Source organism: Macaca thibetana, chromosome 4 (genome assembly GCF_024542745.1).
Source record: "Macaca thibetana thibetana isolate TM-01 chromosome 4, ASM2454274v1, whole genome shotgun sequence".
In the NCBI taxonomy this organism is placed as follows: Eukaryota; Metazoa; Chordata; class Mammalia; order Primates; family Cercopithecidae; genus Macaca; species Macaca thibetana.
The window spans coordinates 71,084,761-71,099,992 of NC_065581.1; the positions used below are offsets into that span (position 1 = coordinate 71,084,761).

General features: G+C 39.5%; 1 protein-coding gene across 1 annotated transcript in view; it reads left to right on the forward strand.

Moving 5' to 3' along the window:
* The window catches only part of CD109 (CD109 molecule), a 143,046-nt gene that overhangs the window by 48,570 nt on the left and 79,244 nt on the right, over positions 1-15,232 (forward strand). The gene's annotated exons all lie outside the window — the stretch shown is intronic.

Below are 15,232 nucleotides of genomic sequence, written 5' to 3' on the forward strand. Positions count from 1 at the left end.
ATTTTTGTATATTTTTTTAAATTATTAGTATACTTTAAGTTCTAGGGTACATGTGCACAACGTGCAGGTTACATATATATACATGTGTCATGCTGGTGTGCTGCACCCATTAACTCGTCATTTACATTAGGTATATCTCCTAATGCTATCCCTCCCCCCACCCCCTCCCCACAATAGGCCCCGGTATGTGATGTTCCCCTTCCTGTGTCCAAGTGATCTCATTGTTCAATTCCTACCTATGAGAGAGAACATGCGGTGTTTGGTTTTCTGTTCTTGTGATAGTTTGCTCAGAATGATGGTTTCCAGCTGCATCCATGTCCCTACAAAGGACACAAATGCATCCTTTTTTATGGCTGCATAGTATTCCATGGTGTATATGTGCCACATTTTCTTAATCCAATCTGTCACTGGTGGACATTTGGGCTGATTCCAAGTCTTTGCTATTGTGGATAGTGCTGCAATAAACATATGTGTGCATGTGTCGTTACAGCAGCATGATTTAGAATCCTTTGGGTATATACCCAGTAATGGGATGGCTGGGTCAAATGGTATTTCTAGTTCTAGATCCTTGAGGAATCGCCACACTGTTTTCCACAATGGTTGAACTAGTTTACAGTCCCACCAACAGTGTAAAAGTGTTCCTATTTCTCCACATCCTCTCCAGCACCTGTTGTTTCCTGATTTTTTAATGATTGCCATTCTAACTGGTGTGAGATGGTATCTCATTGTGGCTTTGATTTGCATTTCTCTGATGGCGAGTGATGATGAGCATTTTTTCATGTGTCTGTTGGCTGTATGAATGTCTTCTTTTGAGAAGTGTCTGTTCATATCCTTTGCCCACTTTTTGATGGGATTGTTTATTTTTTTCTTGTAAATTTGTTTGAGTTCTTTGTAGGTTCTGGATATTAGCCCTTTGTCAGATGAGTAGATTGCAAAAATTTTCTCCCATTCTGTGGGTTGCCTGTTCACTCTGATGGTAGTTTCTTTTGCTGTGCAGAAGCTCTTTAGTTTAATTAGACCCCATTTGTCAATTTTGGCTTTTGTTGCCATTGCTTTTGGTGTTTTAGACATGAAGTCCTTGCCCATGCCTGTGTCCTGAATAGTATTACCTAGGTTTTCTTCTAGGATTTTTATGGTTTTTGATATAACATTTAAGTCTCTAATCCGTCTTGAATTAATTTTCATATAAGGAGTAAGGAAAGAATCCAGTTTCAGCTTTCTACTTATAGCTAGCCAATTTTCCCAGCACCATTTATTAAATAGGGAATCCTTTCCCTAATTCTTTTTTTTTTTTTTGTATTTTTAGTAGAGACGGGGTTTCACCATGTTGGTCAGGCTGGGCTCAAACTCCTGACCTCAGGTGATTCACTCGCCTCGGCCTTCCAAAGTACTGGGATTACAGGCATGAGCCACTGTACCTAGCCTGCAAATGGTTTTTCCCTCCTTTTTTTTTTTTTTTTTTTTTTTCCTGTAATAAAATACACGTAACATAAAATTTACCATCGTAACCATTTTTAAGTGTATAGTTCAATGATATTAAGTAGATTCATATTGTTGTACATTCATTACCACCATCCATCTCCAGAACTCTTTTCATCTTGCAAAACTGAAAATCTATACCTGTTAAACAATAACTCCCCATTCCCTCACACCCCCCAGCCCCTGGCAGCCACTGTACTTTCTGTCTCTGTGGTGTTGGTTAGTCTTGTATCAGCAGAATCATACAGAATCCCTTTTTGAGACTGGCTTTTTTCTCTTAGCATAATGTTATTATGGCTCATCCATGTTGTAGCATGTGTCAGAATTTCCTCTCTTTTAAAGGCTGAATAATATTCCATTGTGTGAATATACCACATTTGGTTGCAAATGTTTTTGCATCTGTGATTTAAAAATTATATTCCAGGTTACTAGAAGGTGACTTTAGGTGTTCTTTAAAAGAAAGGCTAATGTTGGTGTCTGAGAACCAGGCTTCTGGGAGCCAGTAGGGATCTGGCCAGAGCAGTGCAGCCCACAGCCCAGAGTTCCAGGTCTCTGTGTGACCCAAGCACTGGTGCTCATGTTCCTCCGAGAGCCCAAAAGAAGAGCCTGAGTCACTGAGAGATTCCTGGTCATTTGATGACGGCAGCCCTGTGCTTTCTTTCCTCAGTGTCAGATGGAGGTCTTTTCTTCCTTCTAGAGTGGCTCAGGCATTTGAGTTTACCATAATGGCCACCTGAGGCTGCAGCTGGTTCTGAAACATCAGTGTGCCACAGAATCAATGGACTAGGAGCTTGTTTAAAGATGCATAGTCCAGGTCTCACTCCCAGATCACAATTTACTAATTCTGGCATGGGACCTAGGAGTTTGAATTTTAAATAAGCACTCCAGGAAATTCTACTGGTTTTTTGAACCACATTTCGAGAAGTGCTGATAAATGCCCGCAGCTAGGCATCTTTAGAATGCATCTTTTCCATTGAGAGGCAGTGTTGGGCAGTCAACAAGGTATGGAACTGGGGACAGGCCATCTGATTTATTCTTTGAATTCCCCAGCAGTGCTACTTTCTCTATTTACTTTACCTTTCTAGGTAATCAGCTCAGTAGAGCTCCCCAGCACCTGAGACACACCTAAGTCAGAATTTTTGGGACAATGTATGTCCTTACCAACAGCTTCTCTAGTGCTTCAGATGCACAGCCAGCTTGGGAACCGCTGAACTTGATAGTCTTGTAGTCTTTTCTATCTGTCACCAACTACAATTTCTTAACCCTTGTCTTAATCTTAAGCCATTGTTAGGGGTAGGGAACAAGAAATAGCAAGCCGAAAACTCAACAGGGTTAAGGCTTGAAATCATTCTTCTGGAGCCCTGTATAATGAAACGGGGTATCAAATTATTATGTAACTCAGAAGCCATCTACATTGAGTTATTTCTTTGCTTCTAACAGTTATATCTAGTTTCTTTTGAGTTAGTTGTTTTTTGTAGATTAGGTGAGGGTTACCAACACCTTACTGCTTTTTATAACCTTTCAGGATATTCCTTATTTTTTCTGGCCTTGTTGCCCAGCCTCTGCCTGGGTCAGCTTGCTGCTTCTGTTAAGTTTCTTTGGAGCTGTTTTTCTTTTGCAAAATAGCACATCTTCGTTTGGACAGTTCTTGCCCCTAAAGCACTCTACCAGTAGCATCTGCTTAACCCGCCTGGCTTGTGATGACAACTTAACAGAAAGTAAGGAGCAAAACTTTGACAGGTCAGAACAGAGGGGCATTCTCTCTGAAATGTGGTTGTGGCTTCCAGAATACTTTTGCTAGTCTTTGCTTATAAGAAGAATGCTTTTTTTGGGAAGGATCTCAAGCTCTTACTTCCTTGTTCAGTGAGAAAGGGAGGAAGGAGTTGGTTTTAGAATATTGATTTCTTAGAGCGTCAGCTGGCAGAGCTCCGCACTTTCTCCTCCATTCTTCCAAAGGCCCCGATAAACACCCCTAGAATAGCATTTATTAATCAGTGTAGTGTTATTTTCCTTTTAAAAAATTGTGGTAAGATGTACATGTAAAATTTACCATTTTAACAATTTAAAAGTTAAGTAGCATCAAGGGCATTCACATTGTGGTGCAACCGTCTACCACCATCCATCTCTAGAACCTATTGTTATCTTCACATACTTGAAAAAATGTCTGCCTCATTTCTTAAATTGTGAGCTCCTTGAAGACAGGAATTCTATTTGATTAATTTTCATATTTATTCTAATGTAATATCTGACCTGTTAATGGGAACTCATTCGTGCTTGTGGTATGAAAGAATGAGTGGATAGAGATTCTTCTAGATGATTGTTGTTATTATCCTTTGTGATGTTCTTTGACTTCTAGTCCCATTCTGCTATATGATCTTGCAACTTAGTAGAAATATCTTTGTATATTTTCATTTTGAGAATATATATCGTTGCTGTATTTGATGAACCTGTGAGCTAATGGAAAACGGGACTTTTGGATTAATGCCCTGGACTTTCTTGTTTTGAAAATTAAAAAAAGATCTTAGGCAATAACTGAATATTCTAGTTTGTTATACAGTCTAAAATGCACTCATAATTTTGGTGCCGTATTATTCTTGTGTCTTTATTGAGCCATTTGATCTGCTAGTGCCAGTCCTTTGGCAGTGTGCATTTTAATTTCTAGGCCTCATATACAGATTTTTATGAGGAGTACTTTGTTTTGTTCTTTCTTTCCAGAAGCCACAGGACCCCTCCTTTCAAATGTGTCTTCTGTACCCCTCTCTGAAGGTACATGTTTTTGGCATCAGTTAGAAAACTTTGGGGTCAGACTTTAGGATGTTGTGTTCATCAGTGAAATGGAGGGTCTGAATACGTAGCATCATCAGCACATATCATAGGGTCTCAGTGCTATAGAGGATCCTAGAGGTCACCTAGATCCATCTCCCCGCTTTATGGAGGGAGAATCTGAGATAAGTGACGTGACCTGGTTAGGCTCACACAGTGTGTTGTGGGAGGGTCAAGACTAGAAGCTATTTTACTGATACTTTCAGTTCTGTAAAATTAAATTATTTATTATGTGCAGCAATTGCTGTTTTATTTATTTATTTTTTCTGAGACAGAGTCTTGCTCTGTCACCCAGACTGGAGTGCAGTGGTGCCATCTCAGCTTTCTGTAACTTCTGCCTCCCGGGTTCAAGCGATTCTCCTGCCTTAGCCTCCTGAGTAGCTGGGATTACAGGCATGTGCCACCATGGGCCTGGCTAATTTTTGTACTTTTAGTGGAAACAGGGTTTCACCATGTTGGCTAGGCTGGTCTTGAACTCTTGACCTCAGGTGATCGGCCCACCCCGGCCTCCCAAAGTGCTGGGATTACAGGCGTGGCCAGCAACTGCTGTTTTAATATGGCCTCCTTTTAAGGTTTAATTTAGATGTCAACAGGGCTTGCTGTATGCATTGGTGGAGAAGATACCCACTTCTTTTATATGACTTGTGGATGCCACAGGGATCACCTTGTTTGCACATTGGATTGTTCCCACCGTGTCCCAGATTCTGACCACAGCAGCCATGTGTTTAGATTGAAGATTTGAGTCCAGCATGTAGGTTACTTGGTTGATCTATTTAATATCCATTAATATACTATTAAGGATTACGCTGCTGTCACCTCACAGCCTCTATAACCTTGGTCATATGAGGCATACAAAGATTTTTTTTTTGTTGTTTGTTTGTTTTTGAGACAGTCTCGCTCTGTCGCCCAGGCTGGAGTACAGTGGCACAATCTTGGCTCACTGAAACCTCCGCCTCCCAGGTTCAAGCAATTCACCTGCCTCAGCCTCCCAAGTAACTGGGACTACAGGCACCCACCACCATGCCTGGCTAACTTTTTGTATTTTTAGTAGAGACAAGGTTTTGCCACGTTGGCCAGGCTGGTCTTGAACTTCTGACCTCAAGTGATCCACATGCCTCTGCCTTCCAAAGGGCTGGGATTACAGGCATGAGCCACCGTGCCCAGCCAAGAAGATTAATTTTTAAAATAACTGTTTACCTTTAGGTAGATTCACAGAAAGTTGCAAAGATAGCACAGAGAGGCCCTATATAATCTTTACGTGGTGCACCCAGTGGTTATATCTTATGTTATTATAGTACAATATAAAAAGCAAGAATTTGATGTTAGTATGGTATGTGTGTATAGTTCTATATGATGCTTTGTTTTCAGTGGCATAGAGGGAGTTTTGGAAAATGATAACTCACTGGGCTCTGACTAGTGGTGGCAGCCCTGGGTGAGGGGGAAGATGGCACTGAAATGAGTACCAAGTCCCTGGGTGGAGTGAGGAAGGGGAGAAAGAGCAATAAATGGAGTTATTTTCCCTCAAGGGTAACTTTCCTATTCAATACGAAGCTGTAGCTATGCTACTGCTTTTTTTCCCTTGCTTGAGATAGGTGCCCAACAAAGGTGGTCATGTTACATGTCTTTAAAAACCATACTTCCTTCAACTTTGAGTAGGAACAGAGAGGGTTAAATGGGTGGTTTTTGTTTATTGTTTGTTTTTAAAGGGATATGTTTCTAGTTAGTACTTTTTTAACATTAAGGAAACAAGTTTGTCCCCTGTACTGCAGATGGTAACACTGTTTTAGGAGTATGAATGTGCTTGTGACACTGGATACCTGGCCACTCTCCTGCTAACTGGAGGCTTGTATGGTTTATGTCTTGGTCATTGGTTAGATCCATTATTCCCAAGTCCTATCACTATGAGTGACTGTCAGGTATAGACCAGCTTCAGTTCTTCAGGTGTTTAGTTCCGGCCTTGATAAGAACCAGAATAATATTTGTAATCCTTTCTAATGAGGGACAGGATTCAGGAAAAAAACTGTCTCCTGGGGAGGTTCTTATTCCTCCTTCCTCACACTCAGCAGATTATCTTCCTTTCCACTTCACAGAGAACACAGTCATCAGATGGGAATTTCTTTCACTTTTTCTGCCAGATTTGCATGTCTTGTCTGTGCCCATCTCATGCTTATTCTCTTCTTTTTACAGGAAAGGTCCTATTCTTCATATCTAAGACCAGCATCCTGATTTCTGCCTTGGCTTCTTTCTTCCTCTACTTTCTCAGAAAACTTACAGTGTTGACAATCTGTTTCTTCTCAGTCTTCAAACTGGATCTCTTTCTGTCTTCGATCTTTTTACAAAATCTAATATGTTTAATTCCTTCTCATTGAACAAACCAAAAATATAGAGAAATACTATACTTTAACTGTACTTCCTTTTCAGTGACTTCACATTCCCATTCTAGCCAGTCTTCTAAAAAAAATGTTGTCTAATCTGTCTGCCTCCATTTCCCCAACTCACTCCAATTTGGCTCTGAGATTTCTTTCTACTTGCTTGGTTTCTTCTTCTTGGTCACTTTTATCATTTACTCTCTATTACTTATTGATATCTTTCATTTCTCACTCTAGGGACATTCTTCCACAGACGTGGTTTCAGTTTCCATCTATGCACCAGTGAGTCTCAAATTGGCCTCTCTGAGAGGACCTACACCTCTGAGTTATAGACCTTTAAAACTATCTACCTATTCAACATCTGTACTTGGATGTTTCAAAGCACCCCAAGCTCTTCATGTCCAGTATCATTCTTAACAATCTTTCCCCACCACACCTGGCTCTTCTGTAGCATTTCCTATCTTATTTAATTGCTCTATCCATTCAGTTGTGCAGGCTGGTAACCTTAGAGTTCTTGACACCTCATGCTGCCTGACCACCCACATTCAGGCCTTCACCAATTCCCACAGCTTTTGTCCTTAAATACATTTCTTTCCTTCCATTTTTTTAAAACCCTGAGACAGAGTCTTGCTCTGTCACCTAGGCAATCTCAGCTCACGGCAACCTCCATCTCCTGAGTTCAAGTGATCTTCCTGCCTCCGTCTGCTGAGTAGCTGGGAGTACAGGCGTGTGCCACCATGCCTGGCTAATTTTTATATTTTTTGTAGAGATGGGGTTTCACTATGTTGCCCAGGCTGGTTTCTAACTCCTTAGCTCAAGCAATCTGCCTGCCTCAATCTTAAATGTATTTCAAATCCACCTACTTCTCTATTTCCACCTCTCCCTCCTGTGTCCAAGTCACTATTATATTGTTCCTAGATATTACAGTGTCTCCTAGTCTCTCTGCAGTTAGTTTTTTTCCCTTTGCAACCAATTCTCTACACAGCAGTAAAAATAATCTAAACATTAGTTGGATCATGTTATTCCCCAGCTTAAAACTCTTCAAAGACTTTCCACTAGCCTCAGAACAAAATTCAGATGTTTTCCCATGGCCTACACAGGGTCTTACCTGATCTGACTCTGTTTTTCCCATCTCATCTCCAGATTTCATAACTCTCTGTAAATGTTAATTCACAGTTTTTATCATAATTTGTAATATATACTCACGTATGTGGTTATTTGATAAATATCCTTCTTTCCACTAGATCAGAAGGTCCGTGCAGGGTTGTATTCCTATTACACTTGACACTCAGGTGCAATGAATATCTCTTGAAGGAATGGATGAATGAATACATTTGTTGTGTTTGGGCCTCGGCCCTGGTAATTCTGATTCAGTAGCTCTGGGGTAGGAACTGGACCTCTCTATTTATTAAACCCACCACAGCTGATTCTGATGCTGAGTTTGGGTTGAACCCTCAAGAGAAATACGTTGCAACTACAGTTTAGACCACAGATGTTTAGACTGTAAACAGGAAAGGGAAGGAAAGGATGATGTAAATGTTAACCAACATTTTCTCTCATTTTGCAACCCTGTTGACTCTGTCATTCCTCTAAGTAGGTCAGTGTACATCAACTGACACTTTTACAGGATGATGTTTCCATTGTGATTTCTTGTTTATTTTTAAGCTCTCCCAATTTTATGGTAAAAATAAAAGAGGGGAAAAATAGGATATTACATGATTGCTGTTATGTAGGCAATAGGTTTAGGCATAGTCAGATTAGCAGGGATCTGAAGAAAGCTAAAAATATGAAGCTTTTCTGTTGTATGCGAGGGTGGGAAGAAACACCAGTCAGTACAGCATCTAAAGGTGATAAGACACAGACCTGGCCTTCAAGGAGCTTACAGTCAAAGAAGCTTCGTGTAACAAATGCAAAGAGCATTAGATTAGGAGTCCTAAGACCTGGGTACTGTGCTCTAGTCAAGGGTGCATGGCATTTCAGCTGCGGTTCTCCATTTCCTCAGTGGTAAAATAAGCAGTTTGGATCAAGGGATTTTTAAGGATCTTCACAGCTTTACAAGTCCAAGATAGGGCTGGAGGGGACTGTAAGACTTTGATGGGAAGTGGTGGGCTCTGAGCTGGCTGACAGGGCTCTGGGGCCGGGAGCAGACACTGGCTGGAGTGGAGGGCTTGTAGAGAGTAGTAGTTGAAGAGAAAGATGGGGGAGTTTGTGGGCCGAGCTGTGGAGGTTATTGGCTAACAGGCTGAAGTTTTATATTTCGTTCTGTAGACAGCAGAGAGCTCTAAAAACTTTTGTGTGTTTTACTTTGAATTTCAATCAATGACGCAAATTTCAATATAGAACTTCTGAGGACAGAGGAAACAAAATGTGTGTGAATGAGTCTCTCTCAAATTATAGAAGTTATAGGATCATACATTCATAATTTTCCTCTAATTATAAAAGTAATGCACGAATAAGGTAAAAACATCCAAACATGATAGTGTAGAAAGTGTGACACCCTTATCATAAACTTCCAAACAAATAAAAATCATCAGTATGTGTTGTCTTCTTATTGCTTGAGTAGAAAGTTTCTACATAATAGTATGACATGATTAAAGTTGCATTTTAGGAAGATCACGTTGGTGGCAGCATGTGGGGTGATTAGAGGGAGAGAAGCTAAAGTCCAGGGGGCTACCAGGGAGTTAGTATTATTGTTTAACAGTATACGAATACCTTCAATGTTAGCTTGTAATCAAATACCTTCAGTGTTAGTAAGTTCAAAGGTAATAGGGGGCTGCTGTATGAGAGCAGAAAAAATTAAAGAGGAATGGATGAATTCTAGAGACACTTAAAGGCAGTATTATTAGGGTTAGTGACTGGATTTCGATTGGGCAGAGGAGAAAGAGGAGCAAAAGGTGCCTGAGAATTTCAAACTGGGTCTTTGGGAGAATCACCCGTGATCAGTTCTAGAGAAGTCAGGGATGGAAGCTCAGTTTGGGTGAGTGGTATGAGCTGGATGTATTTGGACTGAGCCATCAGAAATCACATTTAGGAGCAAAGCAGAGAAGCCATCCAAAGCAATAGAAAAAGAACAGCCAGTTTTGGGAAGAGAAAAGCCAGCAAGTTCAAGCACAGAGCAGAGGGGAAGAGATTCAGAGAGAGTGGCTTTCCAGGTGCTGCAGAGGCCTCAAAGAGAGTGAGGCCTGAGAAAAGTGACGGGCGGTTAGACGAAAGCAACGTGGCATACCGAGCATCTTCTGGTGCCAGTGAAATGGGAGAGGCAGAATCCAGATTTCAAGGGCAAAAAAGCACATAAATAGCTATACATAATATAGCTATGTAATGTAGGCTATTGTATACAAGAGTCTACAACTTCTGTTCCTAAGAAGGAGAGAATTAATATGATTATCTGGTGGAGGCAGCAGCAATATAATTTCATTTATGTTATGGTATTCCTATTCTTACTTAACGTATTCCTGCCCAGTTATTTATGTGTAACTGTGAGGTTGAACATTTATTACTTGACAGGTGAAGTAAAAAAACACATTATTCTTGTACCATTTTGTCCTGTTCTTTGGGATGAATTCTTCTCTACTCCTTGGATAAAATGCAGGGAAAAATCCCATCATTTTTATGGTTACTCTTTGGTAACAAAAGGTCCTGTCACGTTTGGTTACTTTCATATACACAAACGGTCTACATTCAGTGATTAATATGTACAGTCTAATAAAATAAAATGCTCCCTTCTCCAGCTTGGGTCTTCTTTGGTCCGGATGCCTGCCTCCAACTCACTAGGCTGCCTTTGACTCCTCCAGATTGAATTGGGTGGAGGAAAGAGAAGTAAGGGTAACAAAATTCTCATCTGATGTATAAGGATGGGTCATGTGAACTTGCTAATATTTGTCCTACAAAAATGGCAATTTAACGTAGTTCAATGTAATACTGTTGTCATTTGCATTAGACCTCTCTGGGAGGTCAATGGAAAAACTAACATTTTTTCTTTTTAAAACTCCTTTCTGTATTCCTAGGAGGACCCTTAAGATTGCTGGGAGGTCTTTCATCCAAAGTACCCTGGATGCTTTTGAATCTGTCTCCTCCAAATGGCAGCTCATAACTCCATCTTTAGCTCCTGGGCATCTAGATCATACACCTCCAGCTTCCCTCTTCTGAAGGCTTGCCTTATTCCTACTAAGGCTATTTTGATCAGGAGAGAAAGCAGTCCCATGCTGACTTGCTCTTTTGGCATGTCTAGTTGAGGGAAAATGCTCATGCTTTCTCTGATCCTCAACACCCAGGAGATGCAGACCACTTCTAGCATAGCACACTCTTAGCTCCACTGTCAGCACCAATATTATACCCTTTAGAGTTTTCAGGTGTGTCAAGAGCCTACTCACTGACAGCTTGAGGATGCTCCCAGGGACACATACCCGGTTGTCTGCATTGTCTATGGAAGCCCCTTTCCCTAGGGCTTGAAATGAGGGCCAAGCAACTCTACCTGATGCCCCAGGGTGGAGTGTGTGCCACTCCTAGTTCATTGAAAGCTCTCTCCTGAAATTCTCGTCTAGTTTTATTTTTATCTTGACCTTTCCACCTTGGTGATGGGTTAAGAGTTGCAAAACCAGTTTTTGGAAACCTCCTTTGCAAGTGCTATGTGGTAGTCCTTCACCTATGGAAGGTGGACATAGTTGACATCTATTGTCTTGGGGGACAAATGCAAAACTGAGTCTGACATAGTTCCCTTTTAACCTCCCATTATGTGCAGATCTCACAAATTCAGTGCCTTTCTTAATCTTTAAGTAAAAGGTACATCCAGACACTGGAGAGTAGTGCTAAAACAAACTATTAGGGAACTGAAATGACCATAAAAGAACATAATGAACAAGCAGAAATAATCCAACCAGCACCTTAGTTTTGATTCTGGCATTGCTTTTTACTCCAGAAGCAAGAGTTGAAAGAAACTGACCTGCATTTTAAAATGTATTTTTTAATGGTCAAGGAATATGCTATATTTCTTCAAATTTGTTAAAAATAGAAACTCAAGAGTTGGATGGCATCATGGTTAGGGAAGAAAAATTCTGTAACTGAAATAGATGGTTTTAGTAATTCACATGTCTCAATTTGTATTCTAGTCATAGCATACTTCTTAAAAGGGTGGTAAAAATAACGTGTTTTCTCTTTCCAAATTCATTTGTCTAGTTTCTGTAACATACACCCTCACAACGAATTACTAACTCAGGGACAAGAGGTAGAGAAATTACAGAGGTTGCTAAGAATACCTGCTGACTCTTATTTTCTACTTCTGCTTTAGAAGTTGTTTAGAAAATCTAATCAAGACAGGCTTACATCCAATAGAAACAGAGAGTGAATACATGTGCTTCGGAGCAGGTTTTTAGGAGAGAGCTTTCCCCATGGAACTGTGACCATATTGGGGAAAGAAGAGCTCAGAAGACATGAGTTATGCTTCTCTTGCCTGGGGAGGTGTTTGCTTGAAAAACATGCTGCCCAAGTATTTAAGCCTTCAGGTTAGCCTTTTTCCAATTGTTGGCAGAGTGAATGAGCGTAAACTATATCTGATGAACTACAATTAGCACAAATACTCATTTTGAAGCGGATAAAATTATTTCAAAACTGAAGGAAAATTGTTTAGTAAGAGAAACTTGTACTTCCTACAAAAGGACTGGATTTTTTTGCTCCACCTTTTTAGTAAAGTTTAGTAAAATTTTGTTTAGTTAGCTAGAATGAACAGAAGAGTTTGGGAATACATTTTATTCATTTTTTTAAACTAAAGGTTAGCAAACCCTGGCAGAAAAACCAAATGTAGCCTGATACCTGTTTTTTGTAAATAAAGATTTATTGGAACATAGTCGTGCTTGTTTGTTTACAAATTGTCTCTGGCTAACAATCTCTGTTGCATTGCAACAGCATTGTTAAGTAGTTGGGACAGAGACCATATGGCCTGCAAAGCCTAAAATATTTACTATCCTGTTCTTTACAGGAAAAGTTTGCGGATCCCTGTTCTAGATTAATGAAAGTACTCAGTATCGGTGTTTTTGTGGTTATATATGGCATAAATGGCTGTTAATTCTCTGAATTATTATTAATTTTAAATATTTCAGTGTCTTTTGTACTTGATTATATATTTCATTAAAACAACTGAATCAATTCTGAAAATTGGTATGGCCTGTTTGCCTAAAGGACAATACACTGGACATTACAAAACTCATTTCTGCTTTTCAAATCCCTTGGACAGTAAAATAATTTATTTGTTGATTTGCATTTTACTACTTATAAGCACCTTGGGAAGACATTGTGTAGTAGAAAGCATGCTGTCAGCACTCACTTACAAAATGTTTTCTAGATTTATTGGAACAGTTTAAAATGTCAGTGAAAAGAAAAACTTTTCTTCCTTTGTGTTCTTCGGTTTTCTATGATGGCTGGATGCCTCCACTCCTTGGGGCATTCATGTTCCTTCTACGTAAAGGGCAGAGAGTTAAGGTTACTCTGTGGATCATTTGCCTCTTCAGGGTTGTTTGATCCTTCTCAAGAGAAGATTATTTTAATGCGTTGCAGGAGATGCTGCCTAATAACTGAGGCTGATTTATTGAGTACTGTAAGAACCAGACTGGGGACAAGAATGGACTCATTTATTAATTTATACTTATGTTTATTTAACAAACATTGAAGGCATGCTTTACCAGGTTCTGTGCTCTCAAGGATTTCATAGTCTCTTACAGGAGATGGACACGAAGCAAGTGATTATCATATATTGTGTTAGGCAAGATGATTGAGTTATAGACAGGATATTATAGGAGAGAAGGGGCATCTAACCCACCATGGGGAGAGGGCAATCAAGAAAAGCTATTTGAAAGAGGCTAAATCCAGATCAATAAATCCAGGACATTGTGTCAGAAATTGAGGTGGAGATGTCTAGCAGGTGGATTTGAGTCTCAATCTGGGATAGAGATAAGGATTTAGGTGTCTTTATGCTAGAAATGGCAGTTAAAACCCTGAAGAGTGGGAAGAGGGCTCAGCATGGGAAAGGCTAACATTTAAGGATCAGAAACAGGTGCATAAAGGAAACAAGGAAGGCGTCAGAGAGATATTTAGGAGTAACAAGAGAACAAAAGACAAGAGTGTTTAGAGACTGAGTGAGGGAATGGAGACGGTCAGTGGAAAGATGGAAAATCCAGGATTGATCAGGGACTGGCAGTGTAGGAGGAGGAGGGGAGATGAAATTCATTTCAAATATAATCTAATGTAAACTACTTGTGTGTTAAACAAATGATGACCTAAAACTTAGTTTCAGGCTGTTGTTTTAAGTAGGCTCAAATAAGTAAGTTGATTTCCTATATTTGTAAAAGCCAATAATTTTTATTTAATCAAACACACATTTATTGAGCACTTATTTTGTACTAGGTTGACACCTCAAGGGACAAACTATGAGGGATACAAAAATGATCAAAAAATGAAGTAGCAATATTTAAGCTAAGCCCTGGAAAATGGGGAGGGATGGGAGTACATGTAAGTCAAGAATAGGCAAGAGTTAGAGCAAAAACACAGTGCATGAAACCCCAGGACCCTGTCAGTCTTGAATTATCGTTCTTGACTATGTCTGTCTCCACCACTAGACCCTCTAATGCTGAGGACTGTGATTTATAGAGCCTCAGATGGTGTTTTGCATGTCGTATTTACTCAGTTAATGTTTGCTATACGAATGAAACTTGAGAAACAGAAACATCATAATTGTTACTTATTCCATAGTCTTGCCTGTGCTGGCCTCAGTAATAAAGCAAAAACTAACTTAAAGACTAACATTCCTATGTTCATCAGTAAAACAGATAATAGGTAAATTACCTTCTTGATTTGACTTTTGAGAATGACATGTTAGAACTTATAAATGAATCAAATACATGTAATTTATAATGTTACTATATGATATGAAAACAATTTGAGATAGAAGCCACAAATATGAAATTCCTTAAGACTTTGATCAAAACAACACAATTTCTTGAGATTTCCTTTTTTATTAAAAAATTTTTATTTTTCAACAACAGCTAAGCAAAGATGGGATCTTCTTTACATGACAATGTCGAAGTCAATTTATACACAATTTATTTGTTAGCATGTTAGTGATTATATTTGTTTTATATTTTGAAGTGAACTATGGCCTTCTTTTAGGACTGAACAATAACTTCTTGGTGTACAGATGCTTTAGATTAACCAAGGGTACTTGTTAACAAAAACTATTATTTTATAGCTACATCTCAATGTTTGAGTTGATAAATTTGGGAATTAAATTTACAATACAAATTTCATTAGTGGAATTACATAGCCAGTTTGGAGAGGTTCTATTTATTGTGCTACCTTGATTAGAATGAACGATTTAGAAATATGAAGAGTTGACTGGGCATGGTGGCTCACACCTGTGATCCTAGCACTTTGGGAGGCCGAGGTGGGCAGATTGCTTGAGCTCAGGAGTTTGAGACCAGCCTGGGCAACATGGCAAAATCTCATCTCTACTAAAGAAAAAACAAAACAAAACAAAACCAAACATTAGCAGGGCTTTGTGACTCGCCTCTGTA